At 45.4% G+C, this 16,250-nt stretch overlaps 1 non-coding gene across 1 annotated transcript; it reads left to right on the forward strand.

Annotated features, from left to right (window-relative positions):
- Positions 1-1,541: 1,541 nt before the first annotated feature.
- LOC116663441 lies at positions 1,542-1,650 on the forward strand. The gene has a single exon (XR_004319694.1). It is a non-coding gene; the product is annotated as a U6 spliceosomal RNA (small nuclear RNA).
- Positions 1,651-16,250: the final 14,600 nt, after the last annotated feature.

The following is a 16,250-nucleotide window of genomic DNA, read 5'->3' on the forward strand; positions in this document are numbered from 1 at the left end:
ACAAATAACTCCTATGTATTCTTCCCCCAGGTTCACTAACTAGTCACATTTTGTGACATTTGCTTTGTCGTTCCAGGTACAGCTTTTTTCTGAGCGATTTGAGGGTATGTTGCAGATATGACACCCCTTTTCCCCTAAATACTTCAGTGTATATTTCCTAAGAATGTGAACACTCACATAGCCACAGTACAATTAGTAAAATCAGGAAATGTAGTGTTGATGTAATGTTATAGCTAATTTATAGGTCTGACACAGATTTGGTGAAACTGAGAGCAATTCTTTTCCGGTTCATGGTCCAATCCAGAATAACACATCACATTTAAGCCTCCCTTAACTCTGGAACAGTTTCCCAGCATTTCTTTTTCTTCCATGGCATTACCATTTTTGAAGAGTGCAGGTCATTTATTTTGTAAAATATTCCTCAATTTTCATTTGTCAGATATTTTCCCTATAATTAGATTCCGGCTGTGCATTCTAGGCAGGTATACCACAGATCTGATACTAAGTCTTTCTCAGTACATCACACTAAGAAGTACTTGATGCCAATTTGTCCTGTTATTGGAAATGGTTACTTTGATCACTTGGTTAAGGTGGTGTCTATCACCACCTTATTTTATCTATTATACAATTACTACTTTCTCTTCATAATTAAAAAGTAATTTGTGGGGGAGTACTTTGAGACTATATAAATTTTATTTCCCATAAACTTCCACCCTCTAGTTTTAGCATCTTGATTTTTATCTATATTAATTATTTCTCTGATGATTGCAAAGTTGTGACTTAAAATTTCTATCATTATGAGACAGCATTCTACTGTAAAGAAGAGTTTACGGGGTACATACACACATACAGTCAACCGTGGGCACATGCATTCTTAACTTAGTCAACAGGTTATAATTCATTACTATCATTATTTATGTAATAACCAAGTTGTTCTGGATTTGGCCAGTGAGAGCTCATTCGAGGTGGATGCCATGTCCTTTTGATGTGTCTCTCTTATTCACTGAGCACTTCCTTATTCTCTGGCACAAAAGAATGCTGAAGACTCATCCTGTACTTTCTCTGGCCCAGCCCAGAAACCAGCCATTTCTTCAAGAAGCCCTCGTTCTCCCAGTGGAGGATGGCATTACAGTATTAAGAAGCAAGGAGCTGGGCACTAGGTGGGCTCACTGTTCTCAGAATATCATTGTTTCTAGGTCCTCTCATTGAACAGAACTAGGAAAACTCATACATAGATAAATATAAATCTAAGAGTTCATACTGATGCCTCCAGTTCTGGTCCAAAACCACAGTAATCTTCCTGGCCTTACCCATTTCCTATTTGCACGTCCCTTCTACAACAGTAAGAAACCTGGCTCTCACCATCTTCAATATATTTCACCTTTTACTCAATACACCAATATACAGAGAGTAGTTTCAGAATGACTAATCCATGCCACTATGAAAAACAAGCCCGTTAGGTAAGTCTTGGTATCTGTTTGCCATTCTTTTTGTCTTTAGGTGAGGGTCTATGTCAAAGTTCTGTGCTCAAGTTATGTGGGGTGCTTGCTTCAGCAGCACATATACTAAAATTGGAACAATACGGAGATTATTAACTTGGCCTCTGAACAAGGATGACCAAGAAATAGTTGCTTGAGTTAGTCCTTTTTTCCTTTCAGTGTGGTTTATTATTCATTTGAAACATAATTCAAAAATTTATAAATACAAAGCTACTTCATTTGAGACTTTTTCTTTCCATAGCTTGTCTTAATTCTCTTATAAACAACACACAACTAAATTTTCTTTTTCCCCACTATTTTCAGCTTGTCTTGTTGTCACCTTTGTTTTAGTAAAGGAAATTAACCCATTTACATTTATAGTGAAAGCTCATATGTCTGGTCTTTTCCCTGAATTTTATTTGTGTTTTTTACTTCTTTAATATGAATAGGAGAGAATTAGGAGCCACTGGTATTTTGCAGAGCCCAGGGCCTGATCTGGAGCATAGCAAAGCTCAGTAGACATTTGTGGAATGTTGGCTGGAAGCTGAACAAGTGACTTCCCCTTGGACCTGGATAGATAGACAGGGTCCTGACCTTACTGTGATTATAATGATGGCTATCACAGTAGTTATCATTAAGTTGAATAATTATGAAAAGTCTTAGCAAAGGGCCTGGATGGAGTAATCACTGGATGAATTGTACTTGCTATTGGATTGAGCACTGACTAAGAACCAGGCATGATGCTACGTTACCTTATTCAATCCTCCCAACGATTCCATTTTACAGATAGGGAAACCTGGGGTTTGGGAGTCGTTTGTTCTTACAACCAGGAAACAGACGAGTTGGGATCTGAATTCAGACCTGACTTCAAAATTCACCCTTTACTCACCAGATGTGCCAGCCTCTACATATTCAAAGACAAACAAATATGCAGTCAGCTAATTCCAGTGACTCTGAAGCTCTTGCTCACAAGGCCAAAGATTCCTTAGCTAGACCCAACTGCCACCTAGTTCCCTGGAAATCCACGGCCAGAATGGAGGGTAATCCCAGGAAGTCAGGCCCATAAGGGGATGAGGAAATGCTCCTCTGATGGCTTAGAAATCCGTCCTCATATTAAGTCCTCCCTATCAAAATTAACTCGGATCTAAAAGATATGGCCAAAGTATAGGGAAATGAACATTCTCGGGCTTTGCTCGTGGAAGCATAGTGACGGCCAACACTGACGAGAGCTTATTCTGGGCCAGGCTCTTTATGCTGGGATTTTTCAGCCTCAGCACTGTTGACATTTGGGACTGGATCATTCTTTGGTGGGGGAGCTGCCGTGCGCATTGCAGGATGTTTAGCAGCATCCCTGGCCTCTGCCTACCAGATGTTAGTAGTACCCTACCCCAGTTGTGACAACCAAAAATCTCTCCAAGATATTGCTAATTGCCCACTGGTGGGTGGGGTTTTGGAGGGGGAGGAAGTCACCATGGGTTGAGAGCCACTGCTTACATGTCTTACACTAATTTAATTATCACAACAATCCTATGAGATTGGTACTTTCATTATCCCTATTCTACAGATAAAGAAACCAAGACAGATAAGTTAAAGTTCTACCACTAACGCGCAGTAAAGAAGGGATTAAAATCTAAGCAGTTGGAGTCCAGAGGCCACAATGTTTTACTGTAGTGAACAGCCTATCTGATCTGACCTTTCCAGAGAACATTTGGCAGAATATTAAAATAAAAAAAAAAGTAAACATGCACACTATTTGAACCACAGTCCCATGTCTAGGACTTTACTCTAAAGAAATGTACACACAAGGCTTTTCATCTCATTGTTTACACTCATGCAAAGCTGGAAGTGCCATAAAGACCCATTGGCAGGGGACTAGCTTGCCTTCCTCCTGGGCCAGAGCGCTTCAGCACTGAACTTGAGCCAGACATAATTTTTTAACCATGTAATTTATTCTGCAGACACTAAAAAGGATTGTGCAGACCTGTATTGACACAGAAAGATGGCCTTGATACTTGATTGAATAAAAAAATTTTTAAACCACGTGTGTAGTATGGTTTTACTTCTACAAAATTGTATGTACATATAGCAAGGGGGGAAGTGCTGTTTGTAACAAGGGGTGATTACAGTAGCTCTTGCACTTGTTTAGAATATTATCTGATGGAAAAAAAAATGAATATTATCTGATGGGATGCTTGGTGTGAGAGGAAGGCCAGACACAAAGGCCACAGATTGTAGGATTCCATTTATATGAAATGTCAGAATAGTCAAGTCCATAGAGACAGAAAGGTTAGTGTTCGCCAGGGGCAAAGGGGAGGGGGCACTGGGGAGTGACTGCTAATGGGTATGGGATATCTTTATGGGGTGAAAAAATGTTCTGGAATGAGAGATAGTGATGATGGTTACACAACCTTGTAAATATACTAAAACCCACTAAATAGCACACTTTAAAAGGGTGAACTTTATAGTATGTGAATAATGTTTCAGGAAACAAATTTTGACATAATTTCAGGGAGAAACTGACAAATCCAAAGCAATGATGAGGAAGCCAGTGACACAATAGAGTATCTACCCCTCCCACCCCCACCAGGCATCCAGAGGACTCTTGGAGGGGCATTTCCCACAGTGTATGGAAACAGGAGCTAAAGTTGTGGAATGCTGAACGGTGCCTGGACAACCTGGGGACAGGTGGGGTTGACAAGCGTCTTCCGCATGCATGGATGTGTACCTACTTCTGCCATATTTCCTGCCTCCTCTCCATTGCTCTGAGTTCGAGCTCCAATAGCCTCTTGAGTTAGGGGACACTCCCATTAATAGGCTTCAGTGAAGCCAAAAGATAAAGCTCTGGGTGCCCCCACCATCATCTCCACTAGCCCCCACTCGCACCTTAGTAAGCCCACAATCCAGGTATAAACAGTGTGCTCTTCTCATTACGCAATCACTGCAGGACAAACCCTTCACTTTCGACTAGACCAACACGCCCAAAAAACCAACTCAAAATCACTTCAACAACAAGGGGACTGGTTTTCCTTGCATAACAAGATGTCCTGAGCAAAGCAGTTCAGGGTATTATTCAAAGTCCATGACATCATTAAGAACCCAGTTTCTTGCTCTCTTTGCTCAGCCGCCCTCTCATGTTGACTCATCCTCAGGGGTGCAAGATGGCTACAGCAATTCTGCATCACTTCTTTACTGTGAGTGTCCGAGGCAGAAGAGGGATTGGCTTGGTCCTTCCTGGAAGTCCTCCTGCAGATGGTTCCTCCCCTCTGCATAGTTGGAGCCAAACCACGTGCCCTTGCTGCACCCAACCACTGGCAAGGGGATGAGGACCACCATGATTAGCTTAGACCCATCAGGATTTACCTGAGTAAAAGAGTAACAGTGAACTGGAGGGGAAGACACTGGAACAAAATCTGGTCTCTGCAGCAATGGAGGAGGGGGACAGGGCAGCCAGTCATGGTGGCCAAATCTGGATTCCTTCACCATAGGCATTGCCCTCTGCCTGGCATGCCTTTCTCAGTCTCTCTGGGTTAATGCCTCCTCTTCCTTCATATCAACTGATCACATCCTCCACAGAGCCCTCCCTGTCCTCACTGGCGAAGTCAAAGAACCAGCACCTTCTTTTCAGCTCTGGCTCCAGTTGCAACCAAATCATTTGATTAAAGTCTGTCCCATAAAGGCAGTTCCACCCTTTATTCCCAGGACCCTGGCGCAGAGCCTGACACAGAGTAGGTACTCAATAAACAGTTATTGGCTAGACAAATTATCAGTATATTATAAGAAGCAGATGTGAGGTCTGGAAGATGACATTAAATGCTTTCGCTGGGTGGTGATTTTTTTTTTAGTAAAACATAACACAGAGTGCTCACATCTTAGGAGTAGTTTGATGACTATACATGTGAAAACACTGGCATAAGCAGCTGGGAGGTAAGATATGAAGTAATTTTATTTTCCTCTCTGTCCCTTTTTGGGTGGTTTAAGTCTTTTTCAATCTTACAAGGAGCTAGGTCATTTTTACAAAAACAAAGCCTTTATTATTATGTGTTAAAGAAAGAAAACACCATTTTCAACGAATTCGGATATGGAAGGAACCCATGGGGTGCTAAGAATTTCTCCTTCCCTTGTTTTATTTTTCCTCCCTGCCTCCCTTGACCTCGCAGCAGGGGTGCCCTCCTGGAGTTTTAGATAACCTCCTCCTTCCCCCAGGGGGTAGGTATGAGTTTGTCACAAAGGCTCAAAGGCTGCACTAGGCTCAGGGATAAAAGTGAGGAAAATGTAAATTTCCATAAGAAAAGTATACAGGTGTTTGTCTCCAAAAGCAGGAATTTGGGGGATTCAAAATATCTGGCTTATTAAAAAAGAATTGGAATCTATTCTCAAAGATATGCCCAGGTTAATAATTTGTATGTGATGAAGTGTTCCTTCATTCATTTGTTCATTCACTGGCATCTGCCTCTGTGCTTGGCCCAACCCAAGTGTGAGGAATACAGAGATGAATCAGATCTGGTGCCTGTCCCCAGGGAGACAGACATGTTCACAAAAATCACTTCAAACTATGATTGCTGGTGTACTCTATGGTAGGTGGGCAAAGTGTAGAGCAGACGCTATCATCCAAGGGAAGGGGCATTTGAGATCGGTTTTGAAGAATATATAGAAGTTTATGAGGCAGAGGAGTGGAGAGGCATTCTAGGCAGAAGGAACAGCTAAGCCAAAGCACAGAGGCTGAGACAGCTTAGCACACTGAGTGCAGTGGTCAAGAGCATGGATGTGTAGCCAGGCTGCCTGTGTTTGGGTCCTGCCTTACCACCTCTTGGCTGTGTGATCCTGAGCAAGCTCTTTGCCCTCTTTGTGCCTCAGTTTCTTCATCCATTAAGTACCTACCACATAGGGTTGATAAGGATTAACTCAGATAAGATCTTAGCCCAGCCCCTGGGCAGGGCAGCCTTTGGTAAATTGCTAGCTCCTGGTTTTGGTGCGACAGGTATTGGGCATGGAGGTGGTAAGACTGAGCTGAGGCTGGGGAAGCTGGTGGGGCCAGGGCAAGTTTTCAACAGGAGAATGACATTATCAGATCAGGGTGCCTGCAGGGGGAAGGTGGGCTGGAGGGGTGAATAGAGAAAGTCAACACAGTAGTCAGAACATGGTGAGGCTGGACCTGGCAGGGGTTATGAACACAGGGAAGGTGGAGGATTCGAGAGTCTGTTAGGGGCTGAATTGTGTCCCCTCAAAATTCATATGTTTAACTCTTAGTTCCCAGTACCTCAGAAGGTAACTGTATTTGGGGATGGGGCCTTTAAAAGTAATAGGTCATTAGAATGGACCCTAATCCAGCATCACTAATGTCCCCATAAGAAGAAATTAGGATAAGAGAAGCACACAGGGAGGACCATGTAATGACACAGAAGAAGGAAGCCATCTATAAGCCAAGGAGAGAGGCCTCAGAAGGAATCAACTCTGCAACACCTTGATCTCAGACTTCTAGCCTCCAGACTGTGAGAAAATAGATTTCTGTTGTTCACCTTCTTCAGCCTGAGCTGTGAAGCTGTCTTGGCTGGCTGAGCATACAATTAGAGTCCAGTGGTAGAGTGGAGAGGCTTGGGGGCTGCCCAGATGTTGTAGCTAAGGGACAGAGAAGACAACCCCTGGATTCTGGCTGACACAGAAGTGGAATGAGATACCATCACTGAGGTGGAGCAGGTGTGGGGTCAGAAAGGGTGAATTCTGTTTCATACCCCTGGGAAACATCCATGATATGAAAATACAGAAGGAGGAGATGTGGGTCCCTGCTCCAGCCTCCACCCCTCCCATCTCCTGCCTCTTGGGCTCTGAGGACCCTGGCCCCAGGCCCTGCAACAACTCCACCAGCTCCATGTAATGGTGACAGACGCTGTCACACCCAGCCCCTGTGCAGCCTGGGTGGGGCGCTGCCCGCTGGGCATTGCCTCAGTGTCAGGAAGTGGAAGGAAGGGAGGTCCAGCTAAGACACAGGCCCAGAGATAGGGACAAGGGCTCCCATCCTTCCAGGAAAACAGTCTGGTCAGCATGATACAGCTCATCACCTTGCAGATGGCCCAGCCCAAGACGCAGTTTACTTGGGTGCGCTGGGGTTGTTCGGCATCCCTTTTACTCCTGGTGATAATAAGAGCGCCCACTATTCTGGCTCAGAGAAGTGAAGTGACTTGTCTGGGGACACACAGCTGATTGGACAGGCCTGTCTCACACTAGAGCCTGTGCTCTCTGTGCTCTTAACTGCTATGACAGCAAGTTTCACTCCAAGTTTTCTTTCAAAGTGGGCTTGGGCGATCCACATTGGACTTTGACAGTAACTTCTAGAGAGCATGGAAATTACACAAAGAGAGGTCATCTCTGAAGATGTGTTTCTGAATTTATGTTTAAGAATTTTTTTAAAAGGAGTTTGCAAGGCTCATATGCTATAAATAAAAGAACTTGGAAGCCCTTGGAGGCCGGAAACAGTAATTACTGCAAAACACTCAGTCGGCACAAATGCCTGCCAATTCCTGGGCCATCTGGGGAGTCCAGGCCCTGTCCCAGCTCGGTCCTTGGGGAGTCTCCCACCTTCTCGGGGGTCCTGGCCAAAGCCACTTCCTCGGAATCGGCTGAGCTCTGAGTCCGCCTGGAAGCTGGCCTGCTTCCGAGCTGCGGTTTTTGCCTTGATGTGCTGGAAGCCATCCCACGGTCTAGGGCCTGGCTTTGGCTGATTCCTCACCTCCCAGGGAAGGCAAGAGGAGAACTGGGGCCTGCATGCAGTGGACCTGGGTTCAAATCCCACCTCTACTTCCTAGAAGCCCACAAGACTTGCGTGTGGGCTGTGGAGCCAGACCCTGGATTGGAAACCAGTCTCCACCACTTCCCAGCCATGTGGATATTTCACTGCCCTGTACGCTTTAATTTCCTTACCTCTCACATGAGGATTGGAACGGTACTGACCTCACAGGCTTGTGGAGAGCGGTACGTGACCCAATATGTATAACCTCCTTGGAACAGTGTCTGACACAGACGAAGTGCCCAGTAAATGCAGGGTATTACTGCTACTGTGGCTTTGAGCAGTGCCCCTTCTCCTCTCCCAATCTCGGTTTCCCCATATGTAAAATGGGAATGATACTAGACCCTACCTCAGAGCCCTGATTGGCTGATTAGATGAGATGATGCAAGGAAAACACTTAGCACAGTACTTGGCAATTAGTGAATGTTCAACAAATTGTTAGCAATTATTTTTATTACCTCAAAGGCCTTCTGGGGGCTCTTACTCTGGAAAAGTTGCCTGAGAAGGTTTAAGGATTAAATTAGTGAGAAGAGAAGCAAATCTATGCCACTTAACAATTTTTAGAGCAAGGGTGGCCAGCAGCCCCAGGGCACTGTAAACGCCTTGGTAAGTGGCATAGGATGGGCACAGGGACACGGAACCATGGAGTGGTTGGAAAGCATCTTGTTTGGATGCTGAGGCTGGAAACTGGCAGTAGTGAGTTCTGGAAGTGGAAATGACTGGGAGAATGTCAGTTGTCAGGCCGAGGGACTGGACTGGGAGGGCAGACTGCCAAGGCTAAGGGTGGGGTGGGGTGTGGCAGCCTGGAATCTGAGCCTGTGGGTGGGAAGGAGGCACAGTTCCAATCTGGCCAGGAGCTCAGGCGGGTCCCTGCCCCTCTGAGCCGCACTTTCCTCATCTGTTAAGTGGGGCCAGTGATGCATCCAATGACTCAAAGAACACATGTGCGCTCTATTACAGGCACACGGTAGGGGCTCAACAACAGGGCTGTTAATACAACTTGGAAGTCTGGTCAGGTGCAGGGGAGAAACCGGTGACCAGTCCACCTGACTGCACCTGAGACAGCCTGCAGGCAGGTGGCAGAGGGTATAGGACCCCCAAACCTGGCAGTTATAGCATCTTCCCTCCTCTGCTCCCTCTGCAGGCAGAGCAGACCCGGGTGGGTTCCCTGGGGTCCTAAGTGGGGAAGCAAATTTCCCAGCCTAGGAGTGGGCTTGGTCCTGATGCCAGTGGACTCTGGAGAGGGGCCTTGTGGGTGAGGCTGTCCTCCAAGTGCCTTCTGTACACTTCCCCTACCCCCACCCCCATGCTCTGCAAACTACTTCCTGAGACTCGCCAAGGGCCATTCCTCCCCTCAGCTGGTATCAGGATCATCGCACATTCCTCAGCAGGGCCCAGTAGCCTCGTTCCCCTCCCAGCACTGAGACCATGACTTGCTGCCATGGGAGCCCTGTTGGGGTCTAGTACATAGTCTGACTTTGTCCTCTGAGGGGATTCATTCTGCAGACTTTTGTTAATAATAACAATAATTTTGTACTTCCTGTGTGGCAGGCACTGAACTAAGTTATCACATAGAAAATGAACAATGCATACAACTTAATAAGAAAAAAACAAACAACCCAATCCAAAAATGGGCAGAAGACCTAAACAAGCAATTCTCCAATGAAGATATACGAATGATCAATGGGCACATGAAAAAATGCTCAATATCACTAATTATCAGAGAAATGCAAATCAAAACTACAATGAAGTATCACCTCACACCAGTCAGAATGGCCATCAATCAAAAGTCCACAAATGATAAATGCTGGAGAGGCTGTGGAGAAAGGGGAACCCTCCTACACTGCTGGTGGGAATGCAGTTTGGTGCAGCCATTATGGAAAACAGTATGGAGATTCCTCAAAAGACTAGGAATAGACTTACCATATGACCCAGTAATCCCACTCCTGGGCATATATCCAGAAGGAACCCTAATTCAAAAAGACACTAGCACCTCAATGTTCATAGCAGCACTATTTACAATAGCCAAGTCATGGAAACAGCCTAAATGTCCATCGACAGATGACTGGATAAAGAAGATGTGGTATATTTATATAATGGAATACTATTCAGCCATGAAAATGACAACATAATGCCATTTGCAGCAACATGGATGTCTCTGGAGAATGTCATTCTAAGTGAAGTAAGCCAGAAAGAAAAAGAAAAATACCATATGATATCACTCATATGTGGAAACTAAACAGAAAAAAAGAGAAGAAGACAAAGGAACTTAAATATAAAACAGAAACAGACTCACAGACAGAATACAAACTTGTGGTTTCCTGGGGGAGGTGGGTGGGAAGGGACAGACTGGGAGTTTGAAATTGGTAGATACTGACAGGTATATATAGAATAGATAAACAAGTTTATATGTATAGCACAGGGAAATATATACAAGATCTTGTGGTAGCTCATGGTGAAAAACAATGTGAAAATGAATATATGTATATTCATGTATGACTGAAAAATTGTGCTCTACACCAGAAATTGACACAACATTGTAAACTGACTATAACTCAATTAAAAAAAAAAGATTTACTACAAAGCTACAGTAATTAAGACAGCATTGCTATTGGTGAAAGAATTGACATATTGATCAATGGATCAGAATAGAGAGCCCAGAAATGGATCTCCATAAATGTAGTCAATAAAAAGCAATAAAAAGGAAAAAAAGAAAAGAAAAAGAACAATGCTCCATGATCCCATTCCTAGGCTCAGAGACATCCAACATTTCACCCAGCATCACACAGTGGAGGGTCTAACCAGGGCAAACTAACACCAGTTGTCCCTTACTCAGGAACCACACTGTCTTTGACTCTGGGAAGAGCACTGGTTTGGGTGTCTGTAGACCAAGCTCTGCCTCCTGGTGACCTCGGACAACTTTCCAACAGCAGGGATGAGCCCTGCCCTGCCTCCCCTAGATGGGATCATGGATAACAAATATTACCCCTTGTATCAGTCATGGTTCTTCAGTGAAACAGAACCAGCAGGATAATGCATATCTATAGCTATGTATTATTTTTAAGGAACTGGCTTAGTCAATTGAAATTCATAGGGCAGGCTGGCAGCCTGGTAACTCAGGTAGGATTTGATGTTGCAATTTTAAGGCAGAATCTCCTTTCTGGAAACCTGTTTTACTCTTTTAAGACCTTCAACTGATTGGATGAGGTCCACCCACATCATCCAGGGTAATCTTTACTTAAAGTCAACTAATTATAGAAGTAAATGTTATCCACATATGCAACATATCTTCAGAGCCATACCTAGATTAGCATTCAGTTAAATAACTTGTTACTGTGGTCTAGCCAAGGTGACACATAAGACTGACCATCACATCCCCAATTCATAGCTGGGAAGCAGGCTCTGAGAAGTGAACAAGCAGCCCAGACCCTGCATAGATACAACTAGGAAAGCGGGAAATAGGATCCTTGTCCACATTTTTGTCTATGTTAACATCTTTAAGGGGTAGGATTTGAGGTGATTTTTACTTTTCTCTTTATGTCTTTCTTATTGTCTAGTATTTTTTAAATTGCATAACTTTCATAATCATGAAAAAAATCAAGTGATTTTTTCACTCTAAAAAAAATGAGACAAACTTTCTGAGACTATATCAACTTAGGTGGATAAAACATTTGAACACACACACACACACACACACACACACAACTTGTTATTAAAAATAGTGACAAGTCTGCAACTGATTGTCCAAAAAGTCAGAAAAAAGCATAGATAAATCAAATAAATATGACCAGATCTTAGCTACTGATGATTCTAGGTGGAAGAGAAATGGACGCTTATTATATTACACTTGGAAATTTTCTGTGAGCTTTACTGTTCAAAATAAATAGTTGGTTAGGGCGGATTTCAAAATAATCCAAGAGGGGAGTAGGTGTCCATATAGATGGGCGATACAGTCATTACTAACCTAGGTGATGGATATGTGGGAAAAGACTTCAGATTTCAATAAGTTAAGGGCACAGGCTGTAATATTTAGGGCAACTAATGAAAGTGCAAAATTTCCATACAACTAGAAGGAAAAACAGATAATCAGAGTAAGATAAAAAAAAAAAAGAGAAATATGAAGTGTATAACAAACAAGAAAAATAGAAGGCACAAAAGAAGAAGGTAGATTTAAATACCCAAGTAAATCAGTAATACATTAAGTGGTGTGGACAAAGAATGTCGCCTGCCATTTCGGTAAACAAAGGTTGTTGCAGCCATCAAGCCATCAGCCACTGAAGCCACACCCAAAAGTATACTTTGAGGGGACTCAGGATGGAGAAAAACAAGACACTGGCCCTAGATATTTAAGGTGCATATCAAAGGAATGATTTTGAGTCCAGACTCTTCCATCTTCCCATACACAGAAGAGTGCTAAATTCATTAACTTGAGATGTGTGTTTTCTTTAATTAACAGTAATCTTTTAATGCTCCAACTACCTGGTTTTTGTTGCAAAAAGTCCTATATATTCTGGCTCCTCCCTTACCTCTTCGGAGCAGTGTCTCAGAGCTATGTGAGAGGCTGCCTCCAAGGTTTAACTCCTCAGAAAGTCTGTGGGATAAAACATAATTCTCAACTTTCAGGCTGTGCATTTTTTTCAGTTGACAGTGTGAATAGACTAGATGATCCAACTAAAAGAGACACCTCTAAAACCGAAGAATATAGCAAGGTCAAAAATAAAGATGCACCACACAAGTAACAACCAAAAGGAAACTGGCATAGCTGTATCAGTAGCAGATAAGACAGACTTTAAGGCCAAACTATTACTAGACATTAAGACATTTTATAATGACAAGAGGTTTAATTTGTGAAGAAAACTAGCAATTTAAAAATAATATGCATGTAACAAAGTAAATTCAAAATACATAACACAAATAGTGGAAGAACTATAAGAAGAGACAAACCTCACAATCGTAACAGGAGATTATAAAGTAATTCTCCTTGGTAATTCATAGAAAAGGCAGGGAGAGAATCAGTGAGAATCTAGAAGATTAAACAAGATTAAGAAACCTGATCTAATGGACCTATCTGGAACCCTGCAGCCACACTTGCAGAAGGCATAGACTTTGCAAGGAAAATGCAACATTTGCAAAAGGTGACCACATACTGGGCCATAAAGCAAGGAACTGAAATCATTCTGAGCATGGTGTGACCACATGCATTCAATCTAGAAATCAAGTACAAAAAGGATCGCCAGAAAAACCTCCACACATCTGGAAATTAAGAAACACAGTTCAAACATGAAATCATAACAAAAATTTCAAGAAGTCAAAGGTAGAGAGATCCACTTGGGGCCTAGGGGAGGGGCAGCTGCCTAGGAACCTCATCATGTTGGCTGGTGGTGACAACAGAACATGTGGCCATCTTGCCCCATTGTTCCTGAGTGGCTTTTCAAAGCCAGCATTTATTGAGCACCTAGTGTTCAATAGACCAGGTGCCAGGTCTCATGCTGTCTCGTGATTTCTCACCAGGAATATCTGCGGCAGGTCCCCATTCCATAGAGGACAAAGCTGAAGCTTGGAGAGGTCAGATGACTCACCCAAAGTCACCCAGCTATAAAGCAGCCCAGGACTGTCAGATCCCATAACTGTAATTACCTATGAGTCTAGTACAACTAATACCCCAATTTTGCAGGTGAGGAAACTGAGGCTTATGGCACAAAGCCAATAAGTGGTAGGATTTGAACTGGGAATTTGAACTCCGGTCTAGATGGGTGTCAAGCCTTTACAGACTGGAAAACTGAGACTAAGTGTTGCTGGGACTTGCATGGGAACACACAGCTGGGGGTGGCAGGAGGCTGGGATGTGTGCTTGGGCTTCTGGAAAGGGAAACAAGTCTGACAGGAAATGACCACAAATGCCTTCCACCCCGACCCAGACAGGAAGGGAAGGACAATGCCCCAGACAGACTGAAGGAGAGGGCTTCTCACCTCCAAGCCCCCAGACACAGGGCCTGGGGGGCTGACAGGAGTCCATTATCATGAGGTCTCGGGGTGGGGGCAGCTGAGCAAACAGCAGTCCCCTGGCAATGACGCAAAATGGCCATTGAGGAAGGTTAGGGCACTGAGGGGGGAATGCTGCGACAGCCCCCAGGTGGAGGAGGGCGGGGCTACCTGCAAGGTATCCAAGCCGTCAGATCTCTCAATGTGTTGATGAGGAGGCCAAGACGCTGGCCTGGGATCACACAGCCAGTCAGCTCCCATCACTCCGGCAGCAGGGTAAAGGACGCAGTGGCACTCTGTGGGGGCCAGTGTGCTGTTCCAAGCACGAGCATTTGAGCTCAGGAAGCCACAAGTTGTTTACAATTAACCCTGGATCCCCAGCTCCAGGTGGCTCAGAGCAGCCTAGCCCAGAGAGGCCCAACAAGGAACCCAAGGCCACACAGCAAGTGGAGGCTGCTGGTGTCTCCCTGCCCTGCCAGAGCTGCTCCTGCTTTCTGGCCAGAGCTCCGTTTCCCACCCCACCCCTGTCTCCCATCCCCCATCTACCAGTTGTCTCCTCCGAGGCAGCACAAGGCTGGTCAGATTTCCACAGGCACGTGGGTGCCAGGTGTAGCTGAGAGAGTTGGGAGGGCAGGTGGGCAGGGGAACTGTAGCTGCAGGAGGCTCCAGCCGGGATCGGACACCACGGCAGCTGCTCCGCACCTGCTATGGGCTGCCTTGGGGGGAAGGCACTCTGGGGTAGACCAGACCCTGGGTCTGCCTCCTGACTCTGCTCCTGAAACTGGCTGCTAATCCTGGTTTTGAGTCTCATCCCCTCTCAGGCCCTCAAGTTCCCCATCTGCACACGTACCCACCATGTGGGATGAAGTAATGCAGAGTGTGTGTAGCCTGGCGCCTGCTGGCACTGTGATGGTTAGATGATGATGATGATGATAATGATGATGATTACCTCCTGGCGGCCTAAGGGAAATGGTTAGGTGGCCTGAGAGTCTCTGCATGAGGCCTCGGGGGCCACATGACTCCTGGAGGTCAGTTCCTCCTCTCCAGCAGCCAGCGCTCACTTCCTAGAGCCCGGTGTGGACCATCCTCTTGTCCTTGCTGAAGACCTCTCACCACTCCCCAAGCACAGTCCATAAATCTTGTGAAATTAGAGGCATTCTGGCTGAAAGTGAGGCTGGGGCCCAGAATCCCACCCCTGGGTCTCCTCTTCCCAACCTTTCAGACCCTCAAGGAGCTCTAAGGCTCCTTCTTGTACCCTCTAGGTTCCATGACATCTACTTTGAGAACCATTGCCCAGGGAATGTATCCAAGACCCTTAGCCCAGCATTTGAGGCCTCCATTTCCTGCACGTCTCCTCAGCTTCTCATTCCTGTTTCCCATAGATGTGCCTCCTGGGATAGCCCAGTGCCCCACCCCCTCACTCCTACCTCCCAGATCTTCTCCCTGTTCTGCATCTGGCAGATACCTCTTTAATTCCAGAGGCCTAGAGGCCTAGAGTCCCCGCCCAGAAGACCTCCCTGACTGGCCCAAATGGGGCCAATTCCTCCTCCCTGAGCTCTCTCAGGCCCTGAGAGCTCAGGTAGCAGGCTCAGAGGGGTCAAAGGGCAGGATTCAGCAAGAGTGGGAGGGAGAGGTCTAGGTGAGAGGAAGGCAGTGGGAGTGGAGGACAGAAACGAAGAAGAATGAAGGAAAGGGGGAAGTGAAGATGAGGGGAGAGGCTGACGTGGGGTCTAGCAGCATGTCCTATCCCGTTTCTGCCCTGAGGCCAGGGGGCCCGGGGACAGGAGATAGGAGCCATCATCCATTCTGGAGCTCTTGTCCATCAGTCCTCTGGGTAAAGTGTCAGGCCAGGGCTGGTCCAGGTCTCACCTGGACAGGGTTTAGTCCAACTCAGTGAGCAGGGCTGTGGCTGCTGATGCTGGCCAGCCTGGGTGCTGTGAGTTGCACCTCTCAGGACTCCACTCCCAGATGAGCTGCCTTCTTGAGCTACTTCCCAAGGTAGGCTCAGGT

This window comes from Camelus ferus, chromosome 4, assembly GCF_009834535.1.
Source record: "Camelus ferus isolate YT-003-E chromosome 4, BCGSAC_Cfer_1.0, whole genome shotgun sequence".
Lineage (NCBI taxonomy): Eukaryota > Metazoa > Chordata > Mammalia > Artiodactyla > Camelidae > Camelus > Camelus ferus.